The sequence below is a fragment of the Parasteatoda tepidariorum genome, chromosome 3 (genome assembly GCF_982258835.1).
Source record: "Parasteatoda tepidariorum strain Cologne lab strain chromosome 3, Ptep-v5.0, whole genome shotgun sequence".
NCBI lineage: Eukaryota > Metazoa > Arthropoda > Arachnida > Araneae > Theridiidae > Parasteatoda > Parasteatoda tepidariorum.
Window position 1 is genome coordinate 91542821 of NC_141757.1, and position 25201 is coordinate 91568021.

At 26.6% G+C, this 25201-nt stretch overlaps 1 long non-coding RNA gene across 1 annotated transcript in view; it reads left to right on the top strand.

Moving 5' to 3' along the window:
* The first annotated feature begins 18955 nt into the window (after positions 1-18955).
* LOC139426971 (uncharacterized) overlaps positions 18956-25201 on the top strand; it is a 78294-nt gene continuing 72048 nt past the window's right edge. The window contains exon 1 of the long non-coding RNA XR_011638120.2: positions 18956-19578. This is a non-coding gene — a long non-coding RNA (uncharacterized LOC139426971). The remainder of the gene's footprint in view (positions 19579-25201) is intronic.

The window sequence follows — 25201 nt, forward strand, 5'->3', positions numbered from 1 at the left end:
ATGCGAGCACATATATCATATGTACTCAGTGGGTCTCAATAGAGTCGTGCATCGAACAACGAGCCTCCGGATCGTAGTCCGAATCCCTAACAGCGGGGCTACCAAGGAGCTCTTTATGAAAACTAAATATTACAAACTAATGAAACAAACTAAATAGCATATTGTACTGACAGGAGATTACGGCAAGCGATCATGATGAGCAAAGCGTTTTTCTGAATAACTATTTGCCGTGGAAGTAGATGCACCTTTTATATGTTATTTTCTGACATTCTAATTGCAGGCAAAAGTATATTTAGGTACTTTTTATTATAAAAAACATGCTAATAGTTACTAAAAAATTTGAAGGAAAGAAAATCATCTTAGTTCAAAATTTATCCATAACTGATTTTTTAAACTTAGGAAAATTTAATGATGAATAACTGTTTCTCTTAGATCTAAATAACCTGAAATAAGTTAAAATTTGAAAATTTATTGTTTTGAAGTTTGTCGTGTTATGAAAATGTTACTTTTAACGCAGAAAAAACACCCGTATTTCACTTTGTATTTCAAAACCATCAATTATCCAAATGCTTAATATAATATTTACAACTTAATTTTAACTTAAATTAAAACAAAATAAATAAAAGAGTATGAAAAATACGCTTGATAAAATTTCTGTGTCAAAGAGTTAAAAAAAAGTTCGAGTATTAGTTTTATCCATTTAAATGAAATTGCGCAGAATAATTTTTGTTTTTGGTGCAATGATTTAAATGATCAAAAACTCAATTTAATTTTTAAAAAATTCTTTATAAATCATATTTCTTTCCTTAAAGAAAAAGGAACTTGTTTACTTTATTACTAATTCTAAAAGACGCCAATAGATCTATAAAAAGAAAAAGGATAGGAATCTAATCTTGCTTTGATTCTTACAAAAACTTAAAAAACAACTCTCAGAGAAATTCTCTAAGAATTGTTTTCTTCAAACGACATTCGAAAAACTATTCGACGTCATTTTCACCCTCGACTGAATTTCTCACTTCAACAAAAACATTTTGTTGACTCTCTACAAAAACCACTCAAATTTCTTTGGTTTGAGAAAAGCCATGTTTTCATTCATCTTATAACTCTGCTAGTGATTGGTTTATACTGATCGGCCTTCTTGTTTGTTTCGACAATAGACTTTCAGAATTGATAGATATTTCTTCACAATTCCCAATCTCAGTTTCCGATAGATTTTAATAAGAGCTCTCTACTCCTCTTCAAAGAGAAAGAAAAACATTTGTTCCATAACTAGTTCACACTGTTTATCCGAAAAATAAATTAAATTGAGGATTTAACATAATTTTTAGTACTTAGTTTTAAATACGCGAAGAAGAAAAAGGTATAATCGAATCTATAAGAATATGCAAAAATGCACAGTGTTTCTGCTCTATAACAACACCAAAATTCTAGGTAATTCTAAGCGAAGTGCTTTGTCAATGATTTTGGTAATAAAATATGGTTTTGTAATATGTGATAAAATTTGATAATTTTATCATGTTATCTTACAGCATGGCATAGAAACCATTTATTCGATTAAATTTATTTTTCAGGTCTGTAATTTTTATTAAATAAGTGGTAATAAGAAATATAATTTTAAAAACCAGAAGTTCCGGTTACTCTTTACCATATGAATAGAAAAGTTGCGAAATAAATGGTATAAATACCATATATTTTGCTTATATTTTCCAGAATTATGCTTTTTACAGAACGGTAATTTTAACAGATTTTTTTTCGACTTGTACGTACATAAGTAAGTTGTATTTTTTTGCATGTATTGTCTGTTGTATTGTCTGCATGATTTTCAATCCCAGATTTTAATAAATACGAACTATTCTCTTTAAATGGAAAAAGGAAGAAACGTGAGGAAGAAACGCAAAGTGAGTTTCAATTTTTGGACCATTATTAAAATTCTTATATTATTTTTCTATATATTTTAATTCTCTTACTCTTTTGGAAATGGGTATTTTCAGAGAATGCTTTTTCCTGATCGTAAGAATAATATTCCTACAAGAGGAAAAACTGAGCTACTAATACGGGGTACAACGAGCAGAATAGAATATTAAAATTTGAATGAAATATTTTGTTAAAGAATCTAAGATTCTTTTAATTTTTTTTCTAACATGAAAGAAAAATGTTAGTTATAAAAAGCAAATTTATTTAATAATGTCTAATTCAATAAATTAATTTCTCTGAAAATGAAAATAATTTATAAATAGTGAAAAAATTCTATATGCTTTATTTGGAAACACTTCTCAGAGTTTCAAATTTACTGCTTAATTTCTCACAGTTCTCTATTTAATAAACTACGTTAAAAATAAAATTTTAGTTCTCATATTTCTTTTAAACTTCAAATAAATATAATTAAAATAGGATTTAAAATTTTGATCATAAATTTTTCAAAAGCTATTCTATCAATTACAAAGCAAACAATATAAATATTTAGTGTGTTAATATTTATATTATACCTTTTGGTTAAATTTGCATACATTTAAACCTTATGATAATAATTTATTTGAGGTTTTTTTACATAATTCAATACATCATCATAACATTTTCTTCACTAACTTTGAAATCTAAATTTCATATTCAAAAGAAAAACTTTTCTTTAAAATTGGACTTGTAGCATAACTATTCTCTAAAGTGAAATTCTCAAGGAAATTTTATTTCTTGGCAGAGTTTACTGATATACATTACGTACTATTTTGCTGATATTGGTTTTCAATGACGAATAACCCCAAATCCCTATTTGATATTTATATCAATAAAACCTGTGACAGGTTGAGATAAATTTTGAACATAAATATATATCGGAAGTTTTGTGATACACTATATCTACTAGATAATTATCGATTTTAACCCACTGTAATACATTTTCATTTGGTATTCTACGAAGATAACGTATAACGTGCATTGTTATACGGCTACTTCTGTTGCAGAAATGAAAATAAATGATTTTGTAGTTCAAAAGTTTACCTAAATTTCTTACAACTATAAGTGTGTGAGCGTGGATGCTTTTACAACTTTCAAAACGTTCATTTATCTTATTTCAAATAAATTTCAAATACTGGGCCGATGACATATTTCGGATCGTGGAAGACTTATGACGAACGCATAATGTTCATCCTTCTTTATCTCGCTTATGCTGAATCTGAAGAAGAAAAATAAGTAATATCTCCTATGCCGCTGGCAGAAATGTTTATTGAAATGTTTCGCTATCGTTAACAAAACGTTAAAACAATCTTGTGATTATAGTATATAAAAATTGAATTCATAATAATATTTAGCTAAGGATATTTTACTATGACTTTTTTTTATCAATGTCCCTGCTGATAAATGGGCAAACTAGCTAACAGTGCAATGGATATGGGATAAAAGCTAACACCCATTCCCATTTTACCTTCAATCAAACACAGAAGACAGGCAAACACGTAAATTAAAAACCATTTACCTTCTCAGCAATTAGTTTCAGATAAATGAACATTATATGCAATATGTATATATAAATATATATATATATATATATATATATATATATATATATATATATATATATATATATATATATATATATATATATATATATATATATATATATATATATATATATATATATATATATATATATATATATATATATATCTTACTTAATGTGCTCTATTTCACCTCACACTGTTGGATAAAATCGCATGAGCTGATGAGGAGATTATACATTTTTTACCTGCATTTTTATCTATATTTCTTTTTTTTTTAATGTTATTTTATTTTATTTTAATATTTTTTTCTTCTTTTCTTTTCAATATTCTGTAATTTTTTTCATATTTTCTCTAAATTTTAAGCTTATTTTATGAGTTCTATATACTTGCAGCTTATGTACAGTAAATAAAACTCATTAACTCTTTTTATCCTTTTTATATTTATTTATTGCCTAATATATGTATATATGAGGCTTTCCACGGGCCTTGTAAACTTAAAAAAAGGGTAACGAACATAAAACAAATGTCCATAATTTAATTTCTGTGTAATCACCATTAAAAATTGTTTTACAAAGAAAGTATATATGCATGAACATTCCAGATTCTAAACCACTTAACGACAAAATGTTATATTAAAATAAGAAATATCTTATAGCATTAACCTTAATTTACTACCAATGCTGAAATTTTTCAAGGACTGTGGGTAATATGTATGTGTGCGTATGTAAATTAGTACAAATTATCTGCCATTTATAAATTAACAACAGAAAAGCAGGAACTGTGGCTTGTAATTGTAAGTGTTTTATTTCCTTTATTTCTCAATTTTAAGTATTGTGATTCCACTTTGTATATTAAGAAATTCTGACCCCAATGGGCATAGATATTGGTCTGATCTCTCTTTAGAGGGGATATTGTGTAATGTTAAATGAATAATTTATTAAATCTAATCCATAAACGCTGCTTATTTCTTACACACAATGAGTTAAAACTGTTCCCACAAAAAATTAGGATATTGATTTAATTATCTAAGTGAATGTGATGATGCTATGTTCAGTGCCAAGAGAAATTGATCAGTCTCTCGTTACTAAGATCTATTAATATTTAAATATACTTTCAAGAATATATTGTTGGTTATCTTTGTATTATATCAAAACTACTTTAATCTATATGAGTTACTTTTTTCACATATTTATACAGTATTTTTCTATTTACGATCTAAATTTTAAAAATTTATATAATTGGTTCTGGATTCTGATTGGTATATATATCTTTTTCTATCTTTTACTGTATCTTCAGAAACTAACTTATTGTATTTCTTTATTCTTTTTGTGAATAATTACCAGTAATACCCTAATATATTTTTGTTCTTTGGTTATATTTGGGAGGAGAATTTGAAATTACTCAGTTATATATAAATAGACATTGTTATAACGATTGAAGTTATTAAATTTTCAATTTTCGTATATAATATTAAGTCTTTGCAAAAGTACCTAATATTATTTATTTGACTAATTAAAGCTCCACAGCGCTAAACTTATGTAATCTACGTGTTAGTTTAAATATATAAATAAAAAAATATTTATTAAATTAACAATGGAATAAACATTCAATTGATTTTACTGAAGCAACGCTGAAATTTTATTTTTTATGTATGCCGACTTTATTTTAATTGTAAATTTTTTAATTAGTTGAAATGGAAATTGCTATTTATTTTCCTTAGCATGGTGCAATTCTCTTTTTAATTTACGTAAATTGTTTTATTTCTGACAATATTTATTGCTTTAGAAATGGTAATGATTTTTTATACGTATTTGAGAAAGTTTATCCCTGTTTACACGTTTAAAAATTTGTGTAGTGTATTTATATATTACTTAAATTAAATCAAGAGCAATGTTATTAAAAATACAAGTTATTTCTCATTTTTCACTGGTTGCGCTCTTCTTACCTTGAAAATAAAAATTTAAACTTTTTTAACGTTATGGGGCATTGGAGGAACGCGCAGTTATTTATGGTTTGCACATTAATTGCTTCGATTATAATTTTTAATTATAGACAGAAAACACACATTCAAAGCACAATTTGGTGTATGATAATGTTGGGTTTTATACTGTAATGAATGAATATTGCTTTTATTACTACACTTAATAACTGGTTAGAGAAGGTTAAGTTAAGAAATTTTTCATTCATTTTATAAAATTATTAGTAATTAATTACTATGCTTCAATAAATTTAAACTATTTCACAATATATACTTAACTATTAACTAAAAAATATTAGCTCAATGATCTATGAAAATAAGAAATTAAAAGCAATTATATAGATTTGTGTTAATATCTTTAAATACAAAAACTTTAAATAATCTTAGAAATTTGCTGAAAATCAATTTTTTTGTAATTAGTAAAATAAAATCAACATAATATAACAATAGATGCAAAATGGACCTAAGAACGTTTTGTATTAAAAATCATTTGAAAGCCAGTTAATTTATGATTTACAATGGTTATCCTTTCATGTATACTAATTTCTAGTGATGCCTGATAATTTTTTACCAAAAAATAAACAACTCTTATCAAAGGAATGTGACTTGTAGATCTAGTTTATTATTTTTTCGAATTTTTGATAAGGTTATAAACAAAGCATCATTTATGTATTATTAAATGTTCGTAGTTAAATAATTCTGATAATTCTTTTTTTAGATTTTCAAGCCTTAAAAATTTTCAATTTCTTAGTGTAGAGGAATTTAGGACAAAGAACATGAAATTCATATCTTTAGTTTTTCTCATCAAGAAGAAGCAAAAATATTTGGATAAGAGATTAGCTTTCTACGAAATGACAGAAAATAGAATAGTTAAAAACAGAACAAACAATTCCTAATAGTCTGAGAACTGAAATGAGAATATGATACAAGATCCTTTACATCAGCTAATGAATCTATGAAATAAGAAACTGGTTGTTGCGTTACCATCCAACTTCGAAATGAACATTTATAAACAAGGATGAAAATATATTTTTCTGAATTCCTATTAGCTGTCCTATTAGCTGTTCCTATTGGCTGTAAACAATAATTATTTAAATTTTTCTGTAATTATGCAAAGTGATTTGAATTTGTGTGTTTTTATGAAGAAAATATATTGCTTCCTCTTCTACACTATAAATTTCCTATGTTAGTCTTTAGTATCAATGAGTTTTTTAATGCATTGTAATTTATTAAGATGAGCGCAACAGGAGAAAACCATGAACAAAAAGTTTAGAATGGCATAATTTTATTATTAAATTTTTAAGAAAAAACTCGGAGAGATTAAAAGGGAAAAAACAATGTTGTTTTCATGATCAAAAAATATTACCAATTACGTCTTGACCAATAAAATAAAGGTATGCTCCTAAAATTATTGTTATTCTCTACCATTGCTCCACTTTGTTTCTTCAGCTGCTCATAAGTTTGATTTAAACTCGGGAGAACTTATAATAACTCATACTTCAACAATCAGTAAAAATATAACTCAAATGACTTTTTCGTGTATGCAAAACAGCAAGTACAATCTTCAGAAATTTGTATACGTTTCAATGATATAGGGTGAATCCATATTCAAGAATGTTACGATTACAAGGGAGGGTTGGTCTTTATTTTACTTGTCAAAAATGACTACGGAAAATTACTTTTGAATATTTTTTGTCTTTATCATAGTACTTGTTTCAAATGTTAATAATAGCATTAATCATAAGTATGTTTCTTTGTTTGGTAAACGTTTGACAAATTTTGAATAATATAATCTGTGCAACTCACAAAGTCCTTTTAATATTATGTTGTTTATGTATAGTGGGCAAAATAAAAAAAAAGGACACCCTGATAACTTTTGATTGAATGATCCTATTTTCATGTTCTAGGACTCTCAATATTAAAGATTCGAAGGGGTGACCTCACATATGCTAATTTACTTGTCCAGACGATATTTCAAGTTCCAAAGTCAAACACAAAAATGTACTTTCTTTGAAAAAACATACCTTTTTTCGATGGATTCGGGTTTCTGACCCCCAAAACGTAGGGAGCAGCGCAATCTGAGAAATATGGTCCCAATAGTTTGGTCAGGAGAGTGGTCTTTTTACATTAATTTTACATTTTGCGCATTTCACTAAATCTCGAGAAGTGCTTAAGCGAATTAAAAGAAATTTGCATACAATTAAAAAATTCGCTTTTCCGAAACTAATTCTAAGAAAAATATATATTTTGGTAAATATTTATTTTTCATTTGAATAATAGTCGAAAGACTTCTGAATTTAAAGATATGCAATAAATTACGTAATTTTAAAGAATTATGTACGATGTTATTTCAGATGTATTTCAGATGTATGTTATCTCAGATGGCAAAATGAGGTCTACTATTTCCAGGGAAACTGAATTTCAAAAATGTGACTTTTTTAAAATTCAATTTCTCCGGAACTATTTGACCGATTTCGCTTGAATTTCATATTTGGCAATTTAAAATTCCATTCCTTAAAATGATGCAAAAAATCGTGTAGCTAAAAATTCCAACTTTTCTTCGAATATTATTAAAAAAAAAGTAATAATTATTTATTAAAAATTATGTTTTGCACGGAATTATCTGTGGAAAGCGAATTTTACAATGATATGCAAAAACAGTTTCAATTCACTTTAAAAGTTCGCAAGGTATGGCGCACTACACAAAAAGCAAAATTAACATTAAGGGGTCCAAACTTTGAACCACACTCTTGACCAAACCATAGGGACTATGCCTTTTAAATTGCTGCAATATTTTGAGAATCAAAAATCCAAATCAGTCATAAGAAAAGGTATACTTAGTTAGAGAAAGGGCATTTGTCTTTCTGATTTCGTAACTTAAAAAATTGCCTGCACTAATATATTAGCATATTTGAAATCACCCTTTTGAGCCTTAAAATTAAGATTAAGTTAATGAGAAGATACTATCATTCGAAGAAACGTTATTCAAGATGGTCCACTTATTTTTGTGTTCACGGTACAGTGCGCCAAAAAAAAATGAACCACCCTAAATTATTTTTGATCTAATGATCAGATCTTCATTTTCTAAGACTCATTCTTAAACTCAATTATGTAAATTAATTAGTGCAGATGGTATTCTAAGCTAGAAAATCAGACACAAAAGCGTACTTTATCAGAATAAGCATATTTGTTTTGTTCAACGGATTCAGATTTCAGAGCCCCGAAATATAAAACGTATCTACATTTGACCTTTTAATTTGCAAACACATTATATAGTGTTTATTTAAATCAACTTTCCTAAAATATATTTCAGAAACTGTGAAAATATCATTATCATTTATCAAGAAAAAAAACACATTTACAAATAAGAAAGAAAACTCGCTAATCGATACCTTACATGAGTCATGAAATATAATCTTTTTTCATCACCCCTTTTCAATCTCGAACAAAATTTAATCGATATCGAAAAATAGTTTTGAATGGGAAATATAGTTTGTAATAAATAATTGATTTTCTACGTATGCATATGTAAACGGAGTTAACGTTATGATAAAGCAATTATTATTATTTTAAAAATAATAATACAATTACTTAAATACATTTATTGCATTAATAACGAAAAATACATAAAAAGGAATTATGAATATCAATTATACATTGAAATCATATGTTTTGCGTTTAAATATTTATAAAAATTGCTTTTAATATTTGTAAAATATTTTTTATCAGAAAAGAGTAACTATACAGAAACTGAGTATCTTAAAAATAAAAGAACCAAACAAATCGGAATTGGACCTATTAATTTCCAAACACATTATGTTTGTCTGTTGTTGTTTTTTTTAAATCAGCGTTTCCTAAAATATATTTTTGAAAATTTGGAAATATCATTATTATTAATCAATAAAGAAAATTTATTTTTAATGTTTTAATAAAAAAGAAAACCTTTAAACTTGATATTTTTTTGATCTTCTCTATATAATTTTGAACAAAACAAATTCATACATACCGAACAATAGCCTTAAATTAGCAAGAGTTTAACGAACAATAGTTTAAATGTTTATTCTGCAACTAATACATTTATTCCTACATATAAATGTGCATGTAAAGTTAGCCTTATGATAATAAATGTATTATTATTATTTAATAAAAATGCTTTTGATAATGATGAAAAAAAATGCAATAAGTTTAATACATACATTGTGAAAAATAGGAATTATGAAAAAATAATCATTTATTTAAATTTCATAGTTTGCGTTTAAATATTTTCGAATTTTCAAAGTATATTTTGTACCAAAATACAAAAGAATAAACTTTATAAAAAGTGGAGCAACCTAAAAAATACGAAAAAAAAGATCAAATCTACATTTGAACTTGAAATTTTCAAACATACTATAATGCATTGTATACATAATGTACTATAATATACTACTGCATAATGTACTATAGTGCATTTATTCATATCAACATTTTATAAAATATATTTAAGGTAATTTGGAGATATCATTAACATTAATCGAAAAAAATTGTATTTTTACAACATCAATAAAAAGGAACCCTTTCGAATCGATACTCTATAAATGTTGAAATTGAAGTTATGGAATATGATCTCTTTTTGAGCTTTTCTATCCAGTTTCGAAGAAAATAATTTTATCAATATCGAACAATAGTTTTAAATGAGAAATGTACTTTGTAACAAATAAATAAGTTCCCATTCTCAAAATAGATTCTTTCTCGATTATCTTAAATCGTTAACTTGAGCCTAACGAATTTATTTTTCTCTTCTTGAGATGGATATTCTTTCTTTTTTCCTATTCCATGTCCTAGAATCCTAAATCTTAATGACTTGATCGGGTAGCATTGCCTGAAGAATGAGAAATGACCTTCCAAGTTCCGAATCAAATCCACAGATTATCTCAGATGTTTCAAGAAAATATTTCATAGTTAATGACTATCTGAAATGAGACTAACATTGTTATTTTTTTTTATAAGTCTTAATCTATATTTAGTGAATGCTTAACTGTTAACCGGAGAATTACTTTGGTTGTGCGAGTCTTACTAGTGCTTAGGCATTAAGGGAATAAGAAATTTTATAAAGAATTCTAAATAATAATACAGTTTAGATATAAATGTTGATGTATTGTAGTAGTTACATGAAGGTCTTATCTGAGTTTTTGGATTGTCTTTATTTTATTTTTTTTCGTTCTTAATTTGTTTCTTTGAGTCTTTTTGTACTTAAGCATTAAGTGAATACGATAGTTTATAAAGCACAACAAGCAAATATGTAAAAGAATAATATAATAATAATTATGTACAGTAATAGTAATAGAAAGGCTTTATATGAATAGTAAACCAACTCTTCAGTTATTCATTTTGAGATTCGGAGCCTTTAATTCGTATTAATGTTTTATTTTTTGTACTTTGTCTAACTACTGATGTTTTCTGCTTTACCTTAAAAATAAAGGAGAGACATAATAGTTTCAAAAGATAGAATTTACTTGAATAAACAAATAAGTGGGTCCAGTTTTATATATTCAGGAGTTAATTAGAAAAATATTTACTAAAACCAGTGAATAAAAATATTTAAATAACTTTTAATTTTTCTGGAATATTTATTTATCTTCGACATGTGTCTCTGATAAGAATAAATTTAATCCCAAATCTTAAAAGAAAGAAAATTTTTAATTAGTCCGTCCAGGAGGGATGTTTAAATAACGATTTTATTTTCAAAGTTTTAAAATTTGACTTTATAATAAACTACAGATAATACTGCTTCTTTTCCTTTTTAGTGAATACTTTTTGAAAAAAAATAAAGGCAGCCTATGGTCATTAAACGTTCTATAATTACTAATTATATTTTCAGTCGTTATGTCAGATAAGTTTAAGCATCATCTTTGATAACATTTAAGAAATACTAGGTCATGAAATAAGTATTTTAAAGTCATCTGGTATCATTTATTTATTTTGTTCATAAACTCTAGTCTTAAACGAATAAAGAAAAACTATTATTTCAAACTATAGGTAATTGAAAAAAAGTGAAATATCTGGCAAAATATATATTTCTTGTCGCTATTAGCAGCAAAATGATATTGAATGCAACTGAACTTTATTTTTCAAAAAACTTCATAGGCTTCAAAAACTTGCAGATGGAAATAAAAGTCGACATGTTTCAAGCTCTGGAAAATACTTAACGATTCTCAAGATTTGCCAGACCTTAATGAGAAAAAGGAAATGTGATTTGAAATCTAAAACTTAAAGTTTTTCTTTTCATTTTTGTTTCATTCGCGGCTACTGCAGTTTTTCGAAAATTGTACCTCACCATTATTTCCCATCTTTCGTTGATGGCAACTAAGTGTTTTATATTTTAAATCAGTCTCGTTTCTTTTTATCCACGTTTGACAAATCTTGAAAATGAACGCCTATATTTGTACGCTTAAAACATGTCGACTTTCATTTGACTAATTTTAAAGCCAATAATATTTTTTAAGTTATCTATCTTACCTCTTCAGTTTCTTGAAACTATTTTTTCAACATTTAAGATTTAATTTACTGAGCGTGAATTATAAAAACGTGTTCTCTATCAGGAAATACAACAAATAAAAATTAATTAAATAATTTAATTTATTTAAGTTTGATTTAATGTGCCTGCATATGACTTTCAGTTTTATACATGTTTTCATAGTGTTGAGTATAGCGATTTAGTGATTAATAACTTTGACATAGCTATTTATTGATACGAAGAACAGACAATGATATACATATATGTAACATCATTAACATATTAATAATATTATTATACCATGTCTTTTTAAAAATTTATTTTAAATTAAATGTTTAGCATATCTTAGTTTCCCTTCAAATTTTCCCTTTCAAGTAACTTTGCATCCACGATGAGAACCATTAAAAATTATTAATTTCTCCTGTATATCACTCGTTTTAACGTAATTAGGGAGTATCTTGAAACATCTTCCCTTGATAATTTCTACTATAAAAAGTGAACTGCTTTTTAATCCCTGCTATGCATTATGTAGCCTGCGTTTTCTCTCTGGGTCACGAAATATTGTTATTGTCAGATTGTAAAAATATAATTTTAAGTAAAGTATAGGGTATAGTTAAGTAAAGTTAAGCAAGTTTAAGTAAAGTTAAGTAAGTAAAGTGTAGGGTGTTCTTAATTAACATCCCCAATTCCAGTGACATATTTCACCAGTTTAATTTAGATAACAAATCATACATTAAATAAAAGATAAACAAACGCAAACCTATTTTTCTCTTACAATTTCTTATAAATGTGCCCCATATTAGTTAAACAGTACGCATCTAGCTTAAAAGTTAATTTTTTTATAGTTAAAATTAAGTTATGCGACAAGTATTAATCTGTTATTCACGCAAAATTGCAACTATTGATCGTATGGAATTTTATGTTCTGTAAATTGCCAAGAGTGAATCTGTAATTTCAGTTTAACGCTCATTTCATTTGAAACTCAATTATGTCCCTTTGTAGCGACTAAAACATCCGTCAATATTAATCGTCACTTCGAACTTAGTAACCAAAAGTATAAGACGAATTGAATATTAAGTAAAATGAAACCATGAAACTAATTGTTTTTTTTACGTTTGCAAGAGAAAGTAAGCTATTAAAACTTCAATATGAGGGATAATTTGCTATAAATAAACTAAATTAAACTGTTAATCTACCTCAATGAGAATTTAACATTCTTTTCCGAGCACTCTGCACTATAAACTAAAATGCAACAAAATAAGCATTTCTTTTGAAAATGAAAAAGGTAAAAAATTATAAGAAAAAGAGCTAGAAAGTTACAAAAAAGTACACTCAAAATTCAATTCAAACCAAATGATGGAAATAAACAGTTTAAAAGCTCATTCAAAAGGTAAATCAAGGTGACAAAATGACAAAAGTCACGCATTCTATCATCTAAAAAACTCCTAAGCTTGGCGAATTTTAGGTTAGAAGAGTAAGTGGGAGGGAAAGGAAGTGGAATACCAATTTTTCTCAGCAGGTGACGCCCGTAAAAAAAAACTGAATAAAAATTCGATCACGCTATCAAGTCTATCGTATTTGACAAAATATCTCAATTTCTAGTGTTGCCAACAGCGGGTAAAAGTAAGAGGTGAATTTAAGCAGATATTTAAAATGTTATAAAAATATAAAGTAGTGAAACTCCTCACAAGATGTTTCAAATATGTTTAAATTATTTTGCAGTTTATTTTATCTTAACTGTAAATAAGATAACTTCGTGTCCATTTTTAACGATTTTTTATCTTTCAGTCTTTATCTCACGAAATTTTTTACACGTGTTACAAAATATTTCCTTAATTTTGAATATATATATATATATATTTGGATTCCTTCTTAGAAATTGAATTGGGTATACTATAACCTACGCCACAGGTCGTGTTATTCCTACTAAATTTTAACTAGTAAACAGAATTTTCTGCTAGCCTGATTTCTAGCAACAAGTAAACATTAAACGAAGTGTGTTGTTATAAGTCGCTACTCGTCAGATTGGAAATGTATTAGTCTAGTTCCTTTTGAAATAATTTATTTTGTTGTTTTATCTAAGTTTATGAATTTAGTAAACATATTTAAAACTCAGCTTATCAATTAAGCTAAAAGGTAAGTATTATTCCTAGTAAAATTTTCGGCGTGGAAGTAGTTGTGTTTTTTTCATATTATACCCAATTAAATAAAAGTTAAGGTCACCAGTTTTATTTTAAAGAGCCGCCTAAGGCGGCCAGCTGTCCGCCACGCTATTAATTTTTTATGGTATCAATTTCTATTTCTATAAAAAATTTTATGGTATCAATTTCTATTTCTATATCGCTACAAAAATTATCGTCTTCGCTTAAAAAAAATAGAGCGTGGAAAGAAGAAGAAAAACTTATTATTACAATTATGAACAGCGACAAATATATCAAAGTGAAGCGTTCTATTTACGTATCGAATATGTTGCCACATTTTTAATACAAAAGTTAAACTTTTCTCCACTTTGATAAATGTAAACTAATGCGAACCTTACAATTAAATTATTAATTCCTTCGTATATTATTGGTTTAAGTTGTCGAAAATTAAAATTTCAATTGAAAGGTTCGCATTAGCATGCATTTATAAGAGTGGAGAAAAGTATATGCATTTTTTAATAGTTTTTTGAATATGGCTCTTTGAAGACGAAAAAGCATAGATTTTCTTACAAAATGATTGATAACTAAAAAACTAATCCAAATTTTTGAAAAAGAAAAAAAAATACTTCTTCATTATGTCAAACACAATTATGTGCGAGGCTTCTGGGGCGATATATTGCGATTACAGACAGACAAACAAACAGACACACACACACACAGCCGCCTTTATTATTATGTATAGATGAAAATGAATCAAAAATTTAAAAACCTTCAGTAAATAAAATTTAAAAACCCTTGATAAAATCGACACTGAAAACATCAGAGCCCATTTGATTTTTGAAAGAAACATTGAGGAAATGAAAGGTAATTGTTAGAAAAACCAAGATTCAGCAAGATGAGGCACGACTGCATGTTACCCGTACTGTTATTATTTCTCTTGATATGAAATTTGTGAAACAGTCAACATGACTACAAACACACCCTCCCCAAATCTTTTAACAACTGAAAATGTGTAGTCATTACCTCCACTCACCAATTAATGTTATCAATAAACTGTATAATAGTTCTGAAGCTGTACTGACTGAAATTCCGGTAAAGGCCATACAATTTCCGTTTGACTCCTTGTATAAGCAGATTAAAACTATGATTCTTGCCTGAGGTGGTGACTTTTAATACTGAACTTTTGGTACTAAAAATTTAATCACTTGATATTTTCCCCACTATAATGCCCAATAAGTACGACTTTGATATTTGCATTCCTTTCAGTCGTATCAATTTCAATCACCAACAATGTATAAAAGGACGTCTTTACGGAGCATCCAAGGCAAAAAAATATTATGATACATTTTACTAAAGCAGAAGGGATGAAAGCAAATCAACAACATATGAGTATGTACAGATTATTTGGTATGTCAAAATATACTATGAAATTTAGAATAAACAAGGATTAAAGATCTCAAATGCTTCTTTTTGATAAAGAGCATAAAATTGGTTATTTTATTGAAGTTCCATCTAGCTCCGCCTGATTGAAGGAATTCATGGTGCCTTCAATCAAGAAAGTTGTTCTAGAAACTTTTCTTGATTTGAAATCAGGGTGACAATTATTGAACTACAATAAAAAATTTATGATAACTTATAAACTATTAGCGAGAATCGGATAAAAATTACCGGTTAAATGCAATTCATTTTGCTATCATTTTCTTGTTATTATGTAGAAGCATGATTATTTTTTTTATTTTATTTTTAATAATAAACAATGACAAAATACAGCATTTCTGAGTGCATCATTTACTTTATCAGGTACCCAGGGGCCACTGGAGTAAAAATAACTTGGCTATTATGATCATTTGATATTAAACCTTGTTGTGTTATAGGACAATCTATAGGATAAATTTCACGCAAATAACATAAAGTTCAAAATTGTCTCTCAAGAGAACTGAAGAATCTTAGAAACTTTAGATAATAAGCATTGATGATAAGCAAATAGAACATGTTGTAAGCTGAAATCGAATATTTGCAGTTTATGTTAAAATTTGAATTAATTTTTCAATTTTAAAATAAAATGCAATATTTTATAACAAAATATTCATTGTAGACCCAGCATATTTAATTAAATTTGCATACTTTTTTCTAATTAAGCAAATATAAAATTTAACCAAAATACTTTTCTCTAGAAAAGGGAGAAAATGAGCGAATGCTTTATAAAATTCTGAAATTGATTTATTAAATAAATCTTCCAGTATAAAAACGTCATAGAAAAATCCTATGATTGTTAAAAAGCACTTTTTAAAAATGTATATTCATATACTATCTTAGTAAATTGTTACCTTTTACTAATCTAATTAAAATAATTGGTAAAAAAATTTATTCAAACATTTGCTATACATTACAGTGTTTGATAAATTAAGAAGAATCGGATTAAAGTTGATATTTTTGACTTTTCTTGTGCCCTTATGTCAAAAGTAACATAATTATTCAAAATCCAATCAATTGAATAATTTCTGTATTTATCTTCTTTGTTTATTATAATAGTTATGAATATAAATTTATTTTTATTCTGAGAAAGAAAAACATTTTTCCCAAATGAGTAAACTTTAATTAGAGAAATTTGATTTTACGGTTGAGTAAAAACCAATTATGTCTCTTTAATTGCACAGTGTCACGTGTTACAATTTCATAAAACAAGTTTCAAAATAAAAATAAATTTGTTTTTTTTTTATCATTGTAAATTTTTAATCAGAATTTTTTTCATATTTTATAGCTTCTTTCCTCGAAGACTTGGTTAATAATTAAATCAGACCATGACCTATTAAAAAATTGCTTAATAAAGCTACTAAACTTTCTTGTTATTAATGAAATAAGGCTTATTTGTTGTTGAAACTTTTTTCAAATAAAGCAGTACAGAATAAGTAATTTTTCATACACTAAGCATTTTTATATTATTCTTTATCTGTGTTATTTAATTCAAGCTCAAAATATAAGACTTTTAGAAATCTTAAAACAAATGTATTAGAAAAATAAACTGATTAGTGGCCTCAAATTGATATTTAAGCCACGACGAATCGAAAACTCAATTGAAAAAGGTGGGATGCGAAACATGAAAAGCAGTTTGATTGCCCGATGAAATTGTAAGGTGTTTCGCCTTTTCGCCATTTTACTTTATTAATACTAATCAGGAAAAGTGAAAGGTGTTTTGATTTATTTACACGCTTTTAATTGAATAATAAAGCTCCACTTTGAGGTAAAGCGTATTTGAGGTTAATCTCTCAAATCTTCAAGATTGAGTTCTGGAACATGAAGATCAGATCATTATATCAAAAGTTATTCAAGGTGATCCGATTTTAATTTTGCGTACTGTATATTTTCTCAATTAATATTCTTTTTTAACGAATAGCTCTTATTTTATTTCATTTAGTATATATTTCCCAAATTAATCAAGAATTATTGACGTCAATAGTAGTTTGCTGACTTTTTACGCTCTTTTAGATGAATTAATGCTACTTTTCCTTGAAGTTTGTCTTTTAGTACTTAGCTTATTATTTTGCTTCAGTTAACAAAGATTACCAAAATTAATATTCATTAGCATCAATTTATATATTTGCGTTTTTTAGTTTTCTTTGTTTATCCTCAGTGAATTACTACGATTTCTCCATTAATTTTAAGCATACCTATAAGCAAAATAAGCACGTAGTTTCAGATAATCTAAGAAATACTAATTTTGTTAATATATCAATTTAAAAAAATGGCTTCCGCTAAACAAATAACAAAATTCCATTTTTTCTATGTCTCTCAATTAAAAATTTAATTAAAAGTCAAAAATTTTGGCTTCGTACTTTGTTTACAATTGCACTCATTTAGCTTCCTTTTGAATATCACAATTTTTGAGCCTACGATGTACCCCGCAATTCGGTATTCCTTGTTCGACCACAAACACGCAAATTCTTTATTTTGCTTTATATAATCTTCCATTTATAAGAAATTACATGTACCTGGTTACAGACAGCCCCCATATAATTTAAAGATCAATTCATTATAAGCATTTTATTTGTCAATGCTAATGCTTTGGACATTTCTGTGAGAGACGTTTCGATTTCTCCAACGATTCTACCTTTTAATTACACCGTTTGTAATTTAATTTTAAAAATACAATACTGCGCTTTAAAACTTATTTTTTTAAAAGTCTGAAATAAATAGTAGAAAATTCTTTCAATTCGAGCATTATAAAAAACTATAAACGTTTTAATCGTTTTATGCAATGAAAAATGAAATATCAATTATCATTAGTGTATATCTTCGATATTACTCAATATTATATAAGTTGCATAATACACTTATATTAAAGCTGATGTTCAATATGATCACTTATTAACAGGCACGATACATATTTTCTTAATTGATGTTGTCATGGAATAGTTATTTCCGAACTCGGAGTTCTATTTCGGAAATATAATTCTTCATTTCCATTAATTATTACCCCCTTTGCATAAAGTAGTTGATGGGATCGCATATCAACTAATCTATCAATGTACTAATATATATATATATATATATATATATATATATATATATATATATATATATATATATATATATATATATATATATATATATATATATATATATATATATATATATATATATATATATATATATATATATATATATATATATATATTCTCGTTTGCGACACTATAAACATGGGCTTTTCTCAATCTTTTGACAACACTATGGTTATTAATTATTCGTTAAGTATTTACTTAGAATAATTATGTATTTTTATAGAAATTAAAAAATAGTCTAAAATAATTTTATTTAGCTTTTATTTAATCTTTCTAAAATGGTTTAAGGAATATTCAACATAAACGGTGCTATGGTGCCCCATATACTGTCATACCAATTATTGGTGTCGGAGGCTGACGAATATCATATATATTATACGATACTCGAGTTATGGTTCGAGAGGTGACTGAGGAAGTATAGCAGCGAATAATGAAGCAGTAGGATATACATATATTCTTATATTATCTAATGGAAATAATTTTAACACTTCTGCTACCTAATATACTAAAATGTCCCGAACTTACATCTACTGTGGTTTGTGTGGTTTAATGGCTGCCGGACGGAATTTTAAATATTTTTAAAATTCAATACACAGAGGACTTTGACAATATCGCCGGTATCTTTTGAAATTCATACGTTGTACAAGATAATTTTGAAAGGCTACTTTGCTGGTCGTTAATATTCCTGAGTGAGCATGTGATTAATATACATTAAATTATATTTTTTATGTATCAGACATAAAATAATATGAATTAAATTATCCATACAAATAAAGTAGAATGCTTATAGGCATGAACAGATGTGTATGTACTTTATACATATCCACAATTCTATGCCTTCAGAGACACCAAAGAATATAACTTGTCTACTAACTCCTCTCCATCGCTGGTTTGAGCTCTACATCTCAATGTAAGAATTTTACTTATATATATATATATATATTTTTAATTTATTCCAAAACTGCTCATGCTCCCCAAACAATAGACAGATACAAGTGGGCAAAGTACAAATGTAAATTAAAAGGAAACAGAAGAAAACAAAAGATTTAGTTGTAAATAAAATAACGTAAAATAGTTATGTTTTCAGTTAATTTATCTAACAAAGACACAACAGAAAAACTGAAAAAACCAAGAAATAACTGTGTCTCAATTCTTTTTTTTAAGGTTCTTCTTGGACTTGAATATAAATTGAAATATGAAGTAATGTGTTCTACGTCCTGACCTCAGGAAGAAAACTTACAATTCCCTAAAGTATTTCCATACAAGTAGCTCTTAAAATTTTCCTGTCCTTTAAGAATCGGAGTTACTTTAAAGTCAGTAAAAAATTCCCGACACTTTAACCGCTGAAAAATAACTAGAAAAAATCTTTTAACCCACAAATCTTTTGGTGAATCAAAGAATTCAGTATTCCAGTCTAAAACAGTTATTTTTTCACTTGCTCCATGTTTCCAATGTGACAACGAGACAGACATCCTAAGATCAATATCAAGGAAAGTCGCATCTTTGGCCAAACTGTTAGCTCCATCACTGCCCAGATCACCTTGATTTGATATACATTTTATAATATGAGTGATTTGTTAGTTTCCAACTCTAACCAATCAGAAATTAACTTTTTCGCTCATTCTTATAAATTATTTATCTTAGGTTCCCTATGTTAGGTTATCACAGGAAAAATCAACGTTAATTTCACAACTTATGGGAATGACATCAAACGAACTCGTATTTTAGATGGTATTAGAAAAGCACGTGTTTCTTATACTGTTACTTACGCTTGCAAAGCATGTTTCGATAAATTTAATTAGTGGGAACTAAATAAGAGCTTATGAAATAAAATTGATGTTATCTATTTAAGCATGGAAAAATTTTGGTAAATTCTGAATATCACATTTTAAGTGATACTATATATATAGATCTTTCTTTTAGTGAGTTGAAATTATAACTCAGATTATGGTAAATCTACACTTTCAGAAATAAAGTTATCATATTTGATGATTTTGTAATCCTTGAGCTGTATTTCTTTTAATTTTGAGAATCATTTCATCACGAAATCAAGTCATTTGTGACGAAGCGCGAGCTCTCAAATGTATGACAAAAATGTTTCCTTGATTACTGAACTTCATCGTTATGAAATGTTGGAGATTATTAACTAGAACGACGGAACTGAAATGTGGAATAAGCGATCTGAAATAAAGTGGCAATAAAGCCTTCAGGTAGTATGGTGGACAAGATGTTGTGCTCGTACCGGGAAGATCCCGGGTTCAAATCCAACTTCGGTAATGAGTGTGAAATTTCTCTGCTCTATCAGTCTTTCTTGTCTTGGTTGGGTGATACTTATCTACCGATATGGTACCCATGCTAAAGTGATTTTTAGAAAAGTTCGAAATATTAGGCGCTGCGAGTTTTTTTTTTCGGAAATAATGGAATAAAACGAGAGCATACACCAGGAAGCTGTTTAGTCAAAAACAAAGAAATTTTCGTGAAACTGCACCGGTTTCGTGAAACTGCAACAGTATGAAGCTGCACCAGAATATTCAACAAATAACAAAAATAACGGTTGTATAATATTAAGTGTCATTCCTATATATATTATGCACCTTAGACTATCGTAATTATAACAATACTAAGAGTTTTTAAAAATCATGTTTAACAAAGCATGACGTCAATTATAGTTTGCTGATTTTTTTTCTCAATTCGAAATAAGTATTCATATTATTTTGTTCGTTAAAAGTGTTTTAAAAAATGTTAGTGTCTTTATAAATTTTTTACTAGAAATACAAGTTGCTTATTTTTGTTATAGGTAAATAAAGAAATAATGACTTTGATAATGATTCTGGTAAAATTAACAATAAAATATAATTCTATCCTATTTGATAAAATTTTGAAATTGTGGTGTAAGTTTATGGTAATTTTATGATGAAACTTTAGAGCGTGGCATAAAAAACATTTATTCTGTTAAATTTACTTTTCGGTTTTGTATTTTTTCACTAAACGTGTGGTAACAAGAAGCATAATTTTAAAAACTAGATTATAACAAACTCGAAAACCTGACTATAGCAGATAGCCCGCTACCATAATAACAGAAAAATTACAGTAGTTAAAATATCACATATTATGGATTTTATTACCAGAATTAAATGTATTTTTTGCACTTATGAAGAATTATGTTTTCATTACCAAACAGTATGCTAATTTTGCCAGAAATTTTTTTGCCGTGTATATTAAAAATTTATAACAATTTAACAATTCATTTTTGATTAGTTAGGAATTTTTCAATTAATTAGGAATTTGGTTTCTTATAATGAAAGTATTGCATGAAGATAATTTTGGAAACCAGAATTTCCACAAAACCTTTACCACATAAACGGTAAAACTACCAAATAAATGCTTTAAATATCGTATATATTAGTTTTATTAAATAATTTTTTTACCAGAAATATCATTCTGATACAGTTGGTCACTTTTATCAGATTTTATTCCTGCGTGAACCCTCATTTATATCCTTTTTTTTTAATTTTAATTTTCTACCTCTTTATTAGCTATCCATTCTGGAACAGGGACAGTTTACAGCATTGTTCCCGCTAGCGCTTCCGCAATCCAGCGGTCTATAACGGCCTATTCTCTTGTTTGACATTTTCTTAAGTAAAACAAATCTTGATTCTCAATTTCTTTCTGCTTAGGAGACAAATTTTTTTAAGAAAAGAAAATTATATTTAGGACCAACTACAGCAAAAGGGAAATTCTGCAACGGAAAGAGCGAGTCGTTAAAAGCCGCTGGATTGTAAATTAGCTTCCCGATCTCATTTCCATCCTATTTTTGTTTTCGAATTTTCATTGATTATTCATTCCCATGACTATTCAAAAAGCATTTCAATTCAACAGTCAAAGATTTACATCAACGCTTAACTTTAGTACATTGGGATAAACTGATAAATTATGCCCTCAATATTATGCTATTAAAAATGTACAATTTTATTTTGCATCAAATCATATTTTTTCTTTATATGAATGCAAAAGAGTTAACTCTAGTTGCAGGTATTTAAGTTAAAAATAAAATATAGAAAAAATCTAAAAATTGTGAATTCGTCTAATGATATGTTCTTTTATTTTACAATTCCAAATTTGTTTCAAATTTAATACAAAAGAAATAGGAATGAACGAAAACAATCAATTTCAAGCCATTATCATTTATTAAATTATGATTATTTTAACCCCGGTTTTATTTTGAAAAAGAATGAAATTTGGTTCAATCCATTCCAAACTGATTTTATTATTAAAAATTTATGGATGGTTAAAATTTAACTATTGTTATATTTAAGATAACAGCTTTTATTTAGATAAAAATGATCTATTTTTTTCACTTTGCATCGTAATAAAGCAAAATCATGAAATCATGAAAAATTTAAATAAATGCAACAAAAAAAAATCCAGTTTGATGCATCTCATTTTAATTTAAAATACAAAAAAAAAATCAACTTCGGAAAATAAGCCCAATTTCTTCATATAACATTGAAATTTATTACATTTCCAAATCTGGTGCAATTCTAATGCAAATAAATTGTGGCAGAGCGAAAACAATCAATTTAAATTTACCCTTCATTCTAAAAAATTTTCTTGATCAAATTGAAATTTTCTTTTAAACAAACCTTCTTTTTATCTTAGCAAAAATGAAGTTTTATTTCAAGATTTTACACTGTTTAACTTTTATTAAATTGAAAGGAACCTCTCATTAATAGAATTGAGTAAAACTATCATTAACAATAAATTAACTAAAAAATATGACCAAAGTACAAAAATACGTCATTTTGCATCAGATAAAATAAACTTTAAGTTGTATTATATAAATGCCAAGTTAAAACACATCAATTCAAAATTACGCACTAAATAATTATGCTCAATATGAATGTAAAAATATATGCTTTATTGTCAGACATCACAATTAAAAAATACACACATAAAAAAAACTCGAAATCGTGCAGTTGTCCAAATCTAATTTTACATTTAATGAATTTCTAAATTTGGCGCAATTTCAATGCAAATGTATTAAGACTATCCCATGCAATTCATCATTCATCCAAGTATAATTCCTTCTTAATCTAATCAAATTTTTCTTTTAAACAAACCTTCCTTCTATGTTTATAAAAACATTTACATTAAAATCTTATTGTATATTATACAAAGTATTATTATTTATATACAGTTAAACTAACTATTATTGAGTAGTAATTAACTGAAAAATATAACGAAATATAAACGTAAATTTAGGCAACGATATGTTGCATCAGATGTAAAGTTATGCGGTAAATAATATTTCTTATGGATACGAAAATACCAAATGCAGTTTCAGATTTCATATTTAAAAGACACACAAAAAAAAAGTTAAAGCAGTGCATTTGTCAAAAATTAGGTTTACATTTATTACATTTTCAAATATGGTGTAATTCTAATTCCAATAAACTGTGGGAGAGTGAAAGCGATCAATTTCAATCCACCATCCATCCAATTATAATTCTTTTTCGATCCAATTAAGATTTTCTTTCAAACACAATAAAACTTCTTCTATCCATGCATAAATAATTCTATCATTTGATTAAAAAAGTTTCGATGAGATAAAGCAAATTTAAAATGATTCATTTTGCTTTATTATTCGTTTATGCTAATGCGTTTATTTTCCCTCTATCCGCCTTCACTTATGTCAACGTACTAATTATTAAAAAAGAAGAAAAAAATTTTATTTTTCATTAGTTTTCTTTTCCTTTTAAATCTGAAATCTGCGTTTTTAAACATTTATTTTTTAACATTTAATGAGATATATTATCGTATTCCATCTTTTTTTTCCATTTATGAAAGCAAAATCACTGACAAAAAGAATTACTTTTTTGTAATTTTAAAACACGTTTTTTTCCTTGTTTGTGCTTTCTTTAATTCAACAATTAAAAAAAACTGAAAATAATTGGTACATGAGTTTGCGAGATTAAAAAACCGGTGTTAAAAGAGTTTTTTTTATTTTTTATAAATCTTTTTTATAAACTAATTGACAATGGCATTAGTTAATAGTCTTTACCTAAGAAATAAATAATAAATATGTTCTCAACAATATAATATTATTTGTTTTCCAAAAGAAATTATTATTCGTTGTTTTTGCTTTTAATAAACATACAGCTACTTGCAGAAAATAATCTTTACAATTTGTTTAATTAGCATTTATGACGTTCTTGATTACTAGTACTCAATGATCAAGAGAGTCTCAATGATCAAGTAAGTACTAATGCTAAATGATTTTAAAAAAATATTATTAATAAATGATTACTTAATGAATACTTAATGAAAAATAATCAAGGAACTGTCGCGTAATTTCTTAAATATTCGGTAATTGCTATTATTGCCTACATATTGTTTTTTAGGATTGAATCATTATGTAGATTATTTTAACAGAATTTAATTTGATAAAGCTTCAGTTTAATAACTAAACATAAAAAACGATTTAATATTAACCTGAAAATATAATAAAATAGCTCACCAAACAAATTCTGGTA